The sequence below is a fragment of the Numida meleagris genome, chromosome 3 (assembly GCF_002078875.1).
Source record: "Numida meleagris isolate 19003 breed g44 Domestic line chromosome 3, NumMel1.0, whole genome shotgun sequence".
Taxonomy (NCBI): Eukaryota; Metazoa; Chordata; class Aves; order Galliformes; family Numididae; genus Numida; species Numida meleagris.
The window spans coordinates 69,112,928-69,126,869 of NC_034411.1; the positions used below are offsets into that span (position 1 = coordinate 69,112,928).

A 13,942-nucleotide genomic window follows, 5' to 3' on the forward strand; every position below is an offset into this window, starting at 1 on the left:
ATAAAGACTTTTGCTAAATATGTAATAAACATCATTGTGTGGTGTATAGGAAATTGAGCAGAATGGCTATTACAAAAAAAGTTTAGCATCTGTTCAGTGAGTTTTCATGCATGATTTGTTAGGCAAAGGTTATCAGAAAAGTCAATACAAGTGTGCTCAGAAAACATAACATCAATTAAACCTCTTGACAGGTGCATTACAAAGCAGCAGAAGATCATTCAAAGCTGCCCAGGAAAATTCAGTTGCTCCTGAGGGTAGAAATGCCTCGTCATCCTCCTGGGCTGCTTTATGAACCTGCTGGTCTGCTAAGCTGAAAGCCATTCCTCTGCTCCCAGATGGCGTGAGCTGCATTTGGAGCAGCAAGCAGCATCTCTCATCCCTCTGATGCACCAGTCTGGCACTCTTTGAAAGCAGGTGAATGAGCATCGTTCTAAAAGAGGATTTTTACGCTCACAATAGATGCCAGCTTGAGACTGAAGTCCTTAGTGTAAATTCCATGGGTAAGCAATGTGGGTGCTGGCATTACCCGAAGCACCCACATGTATATTTTTTTTTCTAGGGAAAACACAGGAACCTTGGGTTTGTGTGTTGGGTTTCCAGCACAGCTGCTTTGTCTGAAGAGGCTGCAGTGCTCTCTCATTCTACTGAGCTCCTAGCTCCTGTTGCCAGCCTCACTTCTTGTTCACATATATAGAACCCTACAGCCCACTGTCCTTGTTCTACAGACCAAGCCCACAGGGCTCCTGCCTTTGAAGGTTCTGAGTTTTCAGATCACCTCCAGAGGCCATTGTGGTAGTCGGAAACAAGATAAACATGCAGACTGCATCAGGTTGAAAAATATAACCACAGTGGGCTTTTGCATGAGGATGCACATCTGTCTGAAAACAGCCTGTGTGTGTGCAGTGATGGGTTCCTCCCATCCATTTCTGACTTTGATCCTCAAATGAGAAGTCTCCTCCCTCCCTATAGTGCTGTACATTTTATTTTTTCAGCCCTTGCCCTTATCTTTTTCTGTTTTAATATGGCTAATGAGATACTTTTATATAAACATCATGAACTTTCATCAAGTATCTTGAGTTTGATCTGCAAAAACTATCAAAAAAAACCACAGCAAATCATTTATTCCTCACTGTCTTGAAGAGCAGAGCCAGAAACTTGTTCTACTTTGAGCTTGAACTGTCCTCTTGTCCTGGGATGCTCCATTCAAAGGCGTGTCCCACGACCATCCCTCCTATGCCACCTAAAGCCTTTCCTCTCCTTTGTTATTACTCATACATGAATCTGAAAGCAAAAGAAGGGAATGAATCATTCTACACATTTGAACTGGGATTCATAAATGATACTCCAGCAGATTCTCCCAAATGTTGCAGCTGTATTTCAGGCCACTAAGCTGCCAGTGAAAAGATTTGTGTTCCTTCCGTTTCAATCCCTTGATGGATTCAATTGCCAGATGTAAAAGTTTTTAATTAGATATTTAGAAATCTTTATAAACTGGTGGGATTACTGAGCAGAAACCCAGCACTGTGAAGGCCGTAAGGTCTGCTCAGGAAGGAAAATCTTTATAAATAAGCACACACTGAAAGAAAGAGCAAAATAACTACCACCCCAAGCTATGAATCAATGAATTTCTGAGAGGTTAAGGACCTGAATCAGCAATGTCTTTAAAAATATCCCCAACTTTAAGTGACCCCATCGACTTCAGTTATATATGTATGGGTCACTAGTTTGCTCAATTGGGACTTTCTTTTATGAGCTGAAACAAATGCATTTTTCATTCAAGGTATAAAAAAATCATTCATGGAGTCTGGAATTGTGGCCTCTACATAGTATGCGAACACAGTGTCTGGAAAAATGTAAAATCAAAGTAGAGAAAGTTAGAGTGGGAGAAAGTTAGTAATACTCTACCCATTTATCGCTGTGAGAAACTGAAGCTCAAGGACCCAATGGTGTATTTAGGGCTATATTAACAGTATACTGCAAAGCCAAAAAACATATCAAAATCTCCAAGGCCCTGCCCTCTGTACCTTAATCTTCTGGTGTATATTCAGAGGAATTTCCAGTCATCCTATCTCCTCCTTTAGACCTCTTGCTAATGTCTGAGCAAGTGAAAGAGACAGAAAAGAATGAGCTAGCTAATCTTACTGGGGTTCAGGAAACATACAAGGGCTGTTGCAAAAGTAATGTGTTCTATTTTCTTATTTTGGTCCACAACATCAGAGGTAGATGTTGGTGGTATGGCAGTAGGGGTTGAACCTTCCTGACAATATTCTATTACATTTTATTCCCATGTGACAGATGGCAGCAGAGGTGCAGTCTGACAAACTGATGTCTGACATGGAAGTATGTATGGTGTGGAACTGAAATCTTCCATGATGAAAAATGGCACCCACTGACGTTCATCAATGCTTGCTGAATGTTTATAGAGACCAAACAGTAGATGTTGGCACAGTGAGGCGGTGGGTGGTGCATTTCAGCAGCATTGACGGTGATGTGAAAGACAAGCCATGTTCTGAACAGCCAGCCACATGCAGCTGTCACTCCATGAAATGAAGAGTGTCTTGATCAGCTCATCTGTTCTAATCGGTGGATTATGACCAGGGAATTATGTACGTAGCTGAATATTGGAAACAATGGTGGCAACATTAGAATACTGCAAAGTTTGTGGGTCCCACGAATACTCACACAGGAACAGAAAGAACACTGTATACAAGTTGATTAGGATCTATTGTACCAATATGAGGCCGACAGTTTCCTGGATTGCATCATTACCAGTGACAAGATGTGGTATCACGACCATGAGCCAGAGTCAAAACAACAGTCCATGGAGTGTTAACACGTGAATTCCCCATTGAAGAAAAAGTTCAAGACTCAGCCCTCAGTGAGGAAAGTGATGTGCACTGTCATTTGGGATAGGAAACACGTGATCCTTCTGGATTTCCTGGAACCCAGACAAACCTTCAGTTCTGGTTGCTACATCATGACTCTGACTAAGCTGAAGGCTCAAACTTCCAAAGTTAGGTCAGAGAAGAAGACAATCTTTCTCTTGCAACATGATAATGCCAGGCTCAATACCAGTTTGAAGACCAGTTTAGAGAACACTGCCAATCTTGGCTGGACTGTCCAACCACACCCACTGTATGGTACAGATTTGGCACCATCTGACTTCCATCTGGCCGATGAAAGATGGTCTGTGTGGGCAAAATCATCCTAGAAATGATGCTGTCGAAGCAGTTGTGAAACAGTGTGTTACTTCTGCTGGTATAGATTTTTATGAGTGTGTCATGCAGGCTCTTGTTGATCGCTGGCAAAAATGCATAGCTAATGGTAGCAACTATGTTGAAAAATAGTGTTTTGTTGCTGAGAATTTGCTTCATCAAATAGTGCTGTTGTACTCTTTGTATCTGCTGTAGTTTACATGGAAATAAATAGAAGGCATTACTTTCAGAGCAAACTACGTATCTTCTTGCTTTAAAGTTTATTTATACACTTGAGCATGTTATGGTGGTGAAGTGAGTGTTTTTGCCTAATAATCTCTGTACTAATTTTCATGGAAAAGTTAAATATATATATATTTTTGGCTTATTCGTTCAGATAGTTTTAACTGGTACTGTTTTTCTGACCAAGCGCATCACTCAGTCTATTGCAGCTCATTTCATAGAACAAGAGCACAAACAATAAGAAGCAGACTTACTGAGCCTTGAGTAATTAAATACAAGTAGAACAGTGATAATAAAGAGAAAGAAAACGCCGGATAAGTTTTCTGAAAAGGAAAAAGGTATAATTACTTCAGCCCAAGGGCAGCAATAACACAGACATTGACAAAATATAAGGATTTTATGTGCTTATTGACTTAGCCATTCACCAAAAAAAAGTCATTATCTTAGCAAATGCCACATTACACGATAATAATCAAGCTACTGTACTATACCTATGAGGTACAAAGCACCTTTTACTGAAAATCAAAGGCACTTTTCTGAACAATTAAGTGAAGAATTTTATTGTTGTGCGGTGATATGGCCACGTATTTTACTTTCTGCTTTTCTAACATTTAGAGGCATTTTTAACTTACTTTGTTTTATCACAAAATGCTCTGATGTGTTTCAACTGACTTGTAGTGAAGTAACTGCAGAGTTAGTACAGAAGATCTTAGCATGCCCAGCTGAGGCACATCTGACCACCTCAACTGTGAATGATAAGCTTGCAATGTGAAATGACTGAAAAAGATAAAGGTAAGCTTATCTGTAAACCTTAACTCACCCTTTTTCTATCTATCCTTACTGCCAGCAAGGTGTTTGTTGAACTAATGATAGAAATCCTCCATCTTAAGACCAAAGGGATTACCAGGCTGTGGAAGAAGAAACTGAGTAATGCTGACAGGGTATCAAAATTTGTACTACTTGTGGGTGATGACCATAACATTGACTAGAGGAGCAGGGACAGGCACAATGTCTTTAGATAAGCAGCCCTAACCCCATTTTTGGTGTCTATAACTGGACACTAATATTTCAGACCTTTCCTTTAAAGTCATAGGCAGCCAGTCCTGTTTCCAAAATATACATGTCATAGTCATGGAAAGATGGGAAGATGCCCTGCTTGGTGTAGAGTCAATCAGCCTTTTCTTTTCCTTCTCCACTTCTGCTTTTCTATTTCATAAATGAAATTGGAATAGTTTAACTAAGGATGAATTTTTGATCTCTGTGTACAAGGGCTGTCTCCGTCTCAGTATAGGAAGCTGGGAAAGGACCTTCTGAGTCACTGGTGTGCAGGAGAACCTGAAAAAACCATCCAAATTCAGAATGTTATCCTCATTTGGAGAACTGATATTTCTTCAGTCCTTTTGCATTGGTATCTTTGTCCTAATGACTATAATAATCTCCATCTTAATTAGTTTAGGAAAAAAAAAAACAAAAAAAAACAACCCAAACCACTCTCAGAAAATTGCAGGAAAAGAAAACAAAACAGCTGCAGATGTAAAAGGCTGATGTGTCATTCTCCTACCAGAACATGAATTGCAGGTATCTGAAGCAGGCTGCTTCAGCACTGGAAAGTCTATGAGGCATTTTAAATCTGTTCTTGTATTTTAAACACCTTATATGTACTACTTTACCCAAGAGTGTGGGGCATAAGTGTCAACGGTTTACGGGCGTTAGGCCCGATTCCGTGACAAAGGGGACGGGGGACCCAAGGGCCCACGTCCCGGGAAAAGGGGAAAGGGGAAAAGGGTAGGGAGATGGCCCTGAGAGCAAAGAACAGCGGCAACAATCTGAGGAGAAACAAACTAATTTACTAAATAAAATATTGGAATGCAAAGCAACACACTATAATACAATATAATTACAATTTAAGCTGATAAATCCAACACAGAGAGAGAGAATGTCCCAAAATCAAGGTAGGCCTTACTCTACTACCGACGATAAGACGGCTGGAGAGCGAGGTGCTGCCAAGATGAGAGACGGCGGAAAAAGGGACGAGGTCTCGTGATCTGCAAGTTTTTATACTGCGAGCTTTTATCTTTTCCCTCCGGCTGGAAAATGGTAACAAAGGAGCAAAGTACCGTGGGGACTGTAGTAGTCCTTCTCTTCTGAGAACTAGGTATGTCCACTACATGATGTTATGATGTGGAATACCAATAACCGAAAATCACAAAACCACGACAATAAGAAAATAATATTACCTTGGCTCTGTAATTTCCAATATAATTCAGCTGCAAATACTGAAGCAGATTTGTTTGTTGATGTACATTTATTTCTCTGCTGATGTGGTATGGCAGTAAGAAATCATAATCTCTACACTTTTTGGAATGACCAATGTGATCAGACTTTCTGGCTGTAGCTGTATGGTGTACTATGTGAATGTAATTTTTATGGGTGTGTATTATCTTGGATGCGGTGGTACTCATTGTCATTTAGTATGACATTCATCTTTTTTGTGAGAAATATCCTTCTTTCTACAAGAATTTTTAAGGTGAGAAGCAGGCAGGAAACAAATTCTTCTTCTATATTAAGTTTAACATCTGCTGTATCTATGGATAACAGGTTCTGAGAGGAACTGCTGAGTGTGACACAGTACAGCTGGTAGAGTTAAGTGTGGAAAGTCAGTCTGAGCACACGCTGTAATGGATTTGACCTCGAAGAGCACTACAAAGAGAAATTGCAGATAACCATCTGAACTGACTTGAGAAGCCTGTAGCCCTGACTCCCTGGATACCAGGAAAAAAGAGAAAGACTTAATAGATTGGAGTGAACAATCAGAAATACAGGAGCGAATAAATGCTTAATATTTGAAGTGCTGACAGTGCAAGATAACGTGAAAGAGCGGTACATTTTCCTACTTGATTTCAGTCATGTTATGAGAGTTAAATTCCTTAAAAGACAGTGTTGTAAAAGTAAAATGTATACTGAAGTGAGATTTGAAAGTAATTTTGGAACAATTAAGACATGAAACTGAAAAGATTCAAAACAGCTTTCCAATTACTGGTTAAAAATAGGAAGGAGAAAGGAGAAATTACTGATGTGGAGAGTAAGAGTTGCATTCTCCTGATTCAGTATTTTAAATTCTTAATCAGCATGGATCAGAATTTCTGGTAGAAGCATATAAGAACATGAGACAGATATATGCTTCTCTGCTTTCCACAAAGCAGGCTTTCCAATTCACAGCTGAATGCTTGTATGTGATTTGGGTCAGAAGAAATTTCTCCATGGGCTGCAAGTTCTGTGGGAGTTTTTTCTCCTGGAAACACCATGCTTCTCATTACAGGTATGCTCCCTGGATGAACATTGTGCAGCAATGCTCGGTCCATCTCAGCACTACCCAGTTTGAAGCTTCAGCCTTGAGGGTGGCAGTGGTGAATCTGACAGGGCTCTGCCATCGATACCCTGAAAAGTCATCAGATGGTGAGGCTCCAATTTAAATAACTATGCTGCTAATTCCTGGCAGGCAAAGAGTGAGAAGGGATGGTCTTATGAGGTGCAGGTGTGCAGAAATGAAAACAGAATGTGAAAGCGCAACTATTTGATTTATTCATTGATATATAAGGACAAATATCTGAAAGTGATTTCATCAGTTTGACGTTCCTAAAGTTAGCTTGGCAGTGCAAAAATCACTGTATTATACAGCTTGTCGTCTGAAATGAAGGGATAAGACAGATAGAAAATAAAATGGAACTTAAGAGAGTCATAAGGGCTTCTGTGCTTGTCCCAGGAAACACTGGAGTAGAACTGGGAACGGAGCCCAGCTCACATTATATCCACTGCTTGTTTTGAGATGGGCTTTCCACTTGGTTATTCTACATATTATATTTATTAGCAGAAGTAGGGATTAAAAGGAGCTTTGAGGATGCTCTGGGACTGGAGACTGATCAAGTGCTACTTGTTTTCTGTCTATTGTGCTTGAAAAGAGAGGCAGAGAAAGACGGTAGTAAGTGTGCATATGTTTGCTGCATCTGCTCTACAAAACCCCACGTCAAAGCCTTTAAAGAGAATACAGACAGCAGTGTATTTAGTTTTGATTTATTAAAATAGTTTTCAGACTGCAGTCTTATTTGTCCTGTGAGAACTACACTCTCTGGTAATGGGAGCATTGAATTTTCATGTGAAACATTTTAGAGAGTGCATTTTTTTTCCACGTACAAGAGTGTGACAAGAATTTGTTCCTGTATGATGATGTGCAAGTTATTATAGCTGCTATGCTAAACATGTATTTATGATCACTGCTGGCACGGCTGCTGTGTGTTTTGTTTATATTGTTCGAAACCTAGTTGTGACACATTGTAAAAAATACATTCTTTTGTGTTAGTCTCCCACTGAAGCAGAATAAATCATGCTTCCTGCTGCTGTTCTGGCTTTTCTGATATTGTACCTTTGCTTTTCCCTACCCTGGAGGAGAGAGCACCTGTGTGAATCTCAGTCCCATACCAGATGATGTTGAAGGCCTCATGAAAGGCTGAAAATAAATGCCTTAATATAGCTGTCAGAGAGGCAAGCCCCAAACCACTGCATGCAGCAGCGATGGTCCTTCAATCAGAATAACCTGCTTTCATTAAATGCTAGTTTGAGAGCAGCCTAGAAAAACTTTGTGCGTGTGAGGAACAATGTAATGAGTAATTTCAAAATGGGGAAAAGAAAGCTTTCAAAATGCATAGGAGCTAGCCAGATTCAGCTAGACGTGTATTCCAAGTACTCCTCAAATCTTTTATTTTCCTTGCTCTTTCACACTAACATGGACAAAAGACACAATTACATCCTCTGTGTGTCTCTGTGTGCCTTTGCTACAGGCATTTTTGTGATGTATTTTTTATTTCTTTTAATGAAAACACAGTAAAATTACAACACAATTTTAAAAGCTTAATACTTGCTATTTTTGAACCGTATTTCTTTGTTTCATTTGCCAAAACAGAATATTTCAATACTGCTTAATTAACAGCATTCTAAGAGCATTTTTGATAGAGTATCATCATCTGCATCATCTGCACTGTATTTCACAGTCCACCTTCTGATTTCCCACTGCCATCAGTAGTGTAAGATCAAGCCCTATCATTCTGAATCTTGCTAAAGATTAAGTATTTAGATATTTAGGTATACATCAACAGATATATACAGGTGGCTACACATACATTGTTGTAAATATTTAAAGTATATGGGTTAAAGTAATAAGTGTAGAGAAAAATGCAATGCTGTGTTTTTTATGCTTCTAATTCGTTTTGGAATTTTAATTGAATTTTAGAAATTGTTGGAACATGTAGTAGCTGTTTCAGATCCTAATTCTTAAAAAGACAATGTATTTTACATTTATAAATATTTCAAGATTCAATTTCCAAATTGTGAAATGGATAGTGGAGAAGAGAAAGGTGTCAAATTTTTTCAGCAGCTTTGGGTCTAAATGATGGAAACATACTGTACACACGCTCCTAACTTCATTGTTGTTGACAGTATAAATGTGAGCTAGAGCAAAGTGACTGAGATTTATGCAGATGTGTTTGCAAGGCTGGTGTCTTAGTTTTAAATCTGCTTTTATGCAATAAGAGAAAGAGGTTCTAAACAACAAGTTTTGGGTATTTTATTGTCTTCTCTGATAGCTAATATTGCTGTGAATGGATCCAAAACAGCTATTACTGAATCCTGAGAAAGTAATGGTGGGAATTTCAGTGGATGTCATAGTAAAGCAAACATTTACTATCCATTATCACAGGTGTCCTTAAGCTTTTCTCTTAACGCAGAAAAGAGATCGCACTCATATGTTATGTGCCACTGGGCTTTAATTGTTGGTTGATGCTAAGGTTTCAATGTTGTGCATGTACTGACTCTTCAGAAAACAGCTGGTTACAAGGCATTTTGTTTAATTATGTTGTTTTGCCTCTCCTGTAGTCTTTATCATCTTGAGGAGTAAGACTGAAAATATAGGTCAATGACCCTTTGTGTATTACAGTCTGACCCACTGCTCCATGGGGGATTAGCTACCTAAACAGAAATTTTATTCATTACCTCTTCTGTGTAGCTATTATGAATCACTGCTTTATAAGGCTATGAGAGTAAAAGACTAAGGTCAGCAAAATTTTGTTTGGTCAAGTCCTCTTAAATAATTCCTTGCAGTGTAATACAAGGGTACTTTTCTTACCTACAGCATGTAAGAATTCAGTAAAGAGAAACTACAGGGAAGAAAGAAGCACAAGCCAACTGCAGAGCAGGAAAACTGTTGAACATTCTCCAATTTCTTTTGACACTTCACAGTGACAGAAACCCCTGTGCTAAATATGTTGGTGCTGAGCTGCTGTGAAAATTCACTGTTCAATAGCTTCCAGAGTTTCTCATCTCTTACCTACAGTGAGCAAGCATAGTGGCTGACCATTGGGCTTCCTTGCTGAGTGTGGCTGGCTACTGAGTGGCTCAAAGACTTTTAAAGGATTTTGTGAACTATGTTTCCAAGGTGCCCTCTACTTTTAATCTCCTTATGACTGGAAATTGTTGGTCCATGGTGCTACTGGTGAGAAGCAAAGCTACTGAGCTTTGTGTATCAGCAAATGAATGAAAAATCACTGGGACTAACAATGCCCATTGGACCATAAAAGAAAATAAGTCTGCATAACACACTTCATTTCGACAAACATGGTTTCCTTGTAATTTGAAGTAGCAACATTTGGCAATATTCTTCTTTTTTCTTATGTCACGTGCTGTCTGGCTCACTGCTGGGTCAAAGGACTGAAGGCAAAAGACACAGAGGTGGAAATGGAGCACAAGGCCATTTAATTTACTGTCCTTCATTTTGCTCAGCAGCTTTTTTGACTAGTCTCATTTTAACACTGTTGGTGATCTCAACTGATTATTTCCTCTAGAGAGTATTCACAGCTTAATATTAATTACAAGGCACTGTAAATTTTAAAAGAGAATAGAAAGGGTTAAAATGAAATGGTACTGCAGCTTTCTGCTATTAGATATCTGCTAACAAGAGCACATGATGAAGGTTAGAATAAATTAATTGCTTGATTGAACAACCCTTGGTTCTTGTATTCATAGCCTAAGTAACAAATCTGTGTTTCTGTATATTCTTATTCTAATTACATAATGATATACTAGACAGTAGGGACAGTAGTCACAATGGTAATTTTTAGCCTGTGGAAGTTCAGAGACTTCTGGGTAGATTGGAACAGTAGCTGAACCTGCTGCTCTCTGTTTTTGAGGCTAAAGCTGAAATGTAGGAAAGCCTCTTAGAGGCATGTGTGCATGGCTAGGAATACTGCCACTGCTTGGTTTCACTAATTTTTGTTTAAAAGATAGACAAAGTGGATTTTCTGCCCAACTTAGAAATATAAATCTGTCAAGATGTTCTAACAAAGACTAAGTCATAGACAAAGCAGCTAGAGGAAACTCTGAAGCTGTCTGATAGCACTGGGGTAGCAGAATGTCACACTCAGCTGCAAGACCGCATCCACTAGCAAGCTCTTTGGACTGCAGCTGCCCTATAATATTTCTCACATATGCATGAACTATGAAATTCGGTGTTCCAGTACAACATTAGTTAGATTTAGCTTTTGGGCTTGGCCACTGGTTACTCCTGAAAAAACGGAGGTTTGCTTTGCTAAAGCACCCAAAATGGAAGTTGCTTGCTGATGCTGCACTAAGTTGCCATCCAGCATGCACTGAAGAAAAAATCCTGGTTGTTTTCCCATGGCTCCCTTAGACACACAAATGCTAGGTGGGAATGCAATTTCCTCGTGAAAATGGACTGTGGAGAACAGACCAGCTGGATTCCCAGGCTGCTCTCCTGGGGCCTTGGCAGACTGGGACTCAGGGCTGTGGGCAGCCTCCTTTCCTCTCAGCCTCTGCAGGGTGAGCAAAATAGCACTTCTGCCTCCATGTAGCTCTGCTTTGTATGTTACTTCCGTTCATGGCAAACATATGAAAGACACATGTTTTATTGCAGATTTTTTTGGCATGCAGACAAAGTGCAAGGAGGAGGGCTAATTAGGCTTCAGGGTCGCACCTCCCTCTAGCAGCATAAATAAAAGCTATTTAACAACAAAAACAATAGGATGCCAGTAAAAATGCTTGGAAATAGAATTACAGTAACCAAACTTGTTTTTAAGTTGTTTACCATAAATGAAATAAAACACAGAGGAAATGGAAAATGTGGTAAACATAATGAATGCCTTTATATAGTTTTCAAATGTCTCTCAGAGTTATTCTTATTCTCTATTTCCTCTCAGTATGTTTACGGACCCTCTGTGTGAAAGGTCATACTATTTTTCCCTGGAGTTTTTTTCTGTCTTGGCTAAACCTTCCTAGAAGAGTTTTGGAACTTGGCTGTATAAAAAACTTCAGATAGAGAAGCGGACTTCCCTTTCTAGACCTATGTCAATTTGAAAATATGATTTGAAAAAAAAAGTTACTGTAAATATAAATAAAACCCCATGTGATCTGTAGCAAAGTAGAGAGTTTTACCTACCAATCAGCCCTGAGGATCCCAAATTTAGTGCAAATATGCTGAAGATTGCCATCCTATCTGCAGTCTCTAAGTAGCTCTTATGATGACTAATATATAGCTTTCTTATCTAAAACCACTACAGAAGGCTTTTGGGAAGTCAGCACTGGCAGTCATATGTGACTTAGGTCACATTTTTAACTCAGGTAATATTCCAACAAAGTAACTGTGTCATATCCTTGTGACAAGAAGGCTCAATTATCTGAGACATACCAGGCCATGGTACAAACAAAACTGGCTTTGAGAGAAAGGCTGAATTACTGAATTTTTTTTTGGGGGGGGGAGGAGGAGGGAAAGGACAGATCTTACCACCTGTCTTGGGAACTCCAATTTTCTTTAAGTACTGTATATTCATAAGGACATTTATTTACCTCACTCTTGGAGATGTGTTGAACTGAATATCCTTTAGTACTAAAAAGGAATAATCATAATTCATAGTAGTTAGTTTTTTTTTTCCTCCATCTGTTGTATAAAACTATTGAAAAGTGGAAAAAATGTTTTCTTCTCAGTATTAGAGGCAGACATTGCATTCTTATCCTAGACAAATTTCATTGAAGTCAGTGAAGTTCAAGTTGAATAAATGGCATACAGGATGAGAGTAGGAGCTTTTCCCTTAAAATGAGAAGTTACAAGTTCAGAGTCTCAGGCTCCGATATTTAGATGTTTAGAAACTAACTCTAATACATATATATATTCTGGCATATCAGGATAAGAATTTACCCTTTGTTGCCTTTCATCCAGGGAAAAGGAGGGGTGTGAAATTGCTTGAAAAAGTATGACATAAGTAGCAGAGAAAATGGGCTTAGTGAGATGATGGTGTAAAACTCAGGAGGCATATCATTGAGTCATGCTGTGCCAAAATTAGATTTTAAAATTGTTTCTGTCATCTCATGAAAACCCACAAGACTTTGTTCTGAATTTCTTAAAGCTCTTATAACTTCTGTTCAAAAGGAGTTGGCTATCCTCTTCCTTGTTCCTCCAGACATTCCTACATGTTAAGAAGTTGATATAACTTTTGTCACATTTCATTTGAATAAATAAAAGTCTTTTTTCCTCACCTGCCATAACGGAGCTGCTGCCAGGGCCAACTGAAAAGTATTGCAGAATGCATTTGAACTGTATGAAAAAGTTATCTGTTCAATTGGACTGATTTCTCCATCTGGTGCTGCCAATTAATTTGCCAAATATAACCTTTTAAAATGTCATTCTTTACCGCAACTAACTAATACTTTTTTTTCTCTCCTGATTTCTTAGAAGCTTCTGCCCTTTTCACAGATATTGGAAGTTCTTAAGATGATTGTGAAAAGGCAAAAAATGTATTGCAAATCTGGCTTCCTTCCTGGGAAGTAAATGATAATTTTGCCCCACATAAAGTCAGTGTAATGCAATTAATATTGTTTTTTTCAATCACCTTAAAATATGAGAATGCAAAACAACGAAGGCAGAATTATTCAAGTGCCTGATTGAATGTGTCTAATATCTGTGTCTATGGCATACCTATCCTGTTGACATCTTGTTTTATTGAGTATTATGAATTACTTTCCAGTTTAGTAAAAAAAAATCTATTATGCTGATGTGTCTGTAGACCTTTTGTTTTTCAGTTATGAATCTTGTATTATGTTAGGCATGTGTAATTCTTTCTTCTTTCTTAGAGCCATTTCAGTCTTAACTGTGATGACCATTAGTATTTCATTCAGAGAACTATGAAAAATGATGATACTAAATTTTTACAAATAGGCTTTTATTCATCCTACTTGCCTTGCCATAATGCACAATGACATGATTAGAAATGATTTTTAACTTGCTTCTGAGAAGGTGTCATGTATCAGTTTTGTCATGTGAATTAGTTGTTATAGTAATGATAGCATATCAATTATTCTTCGGAAGGTTGCATTAAATCAATTCTATAATTAATCTGTCTTGTTTCTCTATTTATTTGTTTCTCCAGTAATTATGAAAATGTTGGTGT

General features: G+C 38.5%; 1 long non-coding RNA gene across 2 annotated transcripts in view; it reads left to right on the plus strand.

Moving 5' to 3' along the window:
- The window catches only part of LOC110396463, a 54,348-nt gene continuing 46,322 nt past the window's right edge, over positions 5,917–13,942 (plus strand). The window contains exons 1-2 of one of the 2 annotated variants that reach the window (XR_002436982.1): positions 5,917–6,317; positions 6,757–6,893. This is a non-coding gene — a long non-coding RNA (uncharacterized LOC110396463). The remainder of the gene's footprint in view (positions 6,318–6,756; positions 6,894–13,942) is intronic. The other variant, XR_002436983.1, reaches the window with a different exon arrangement.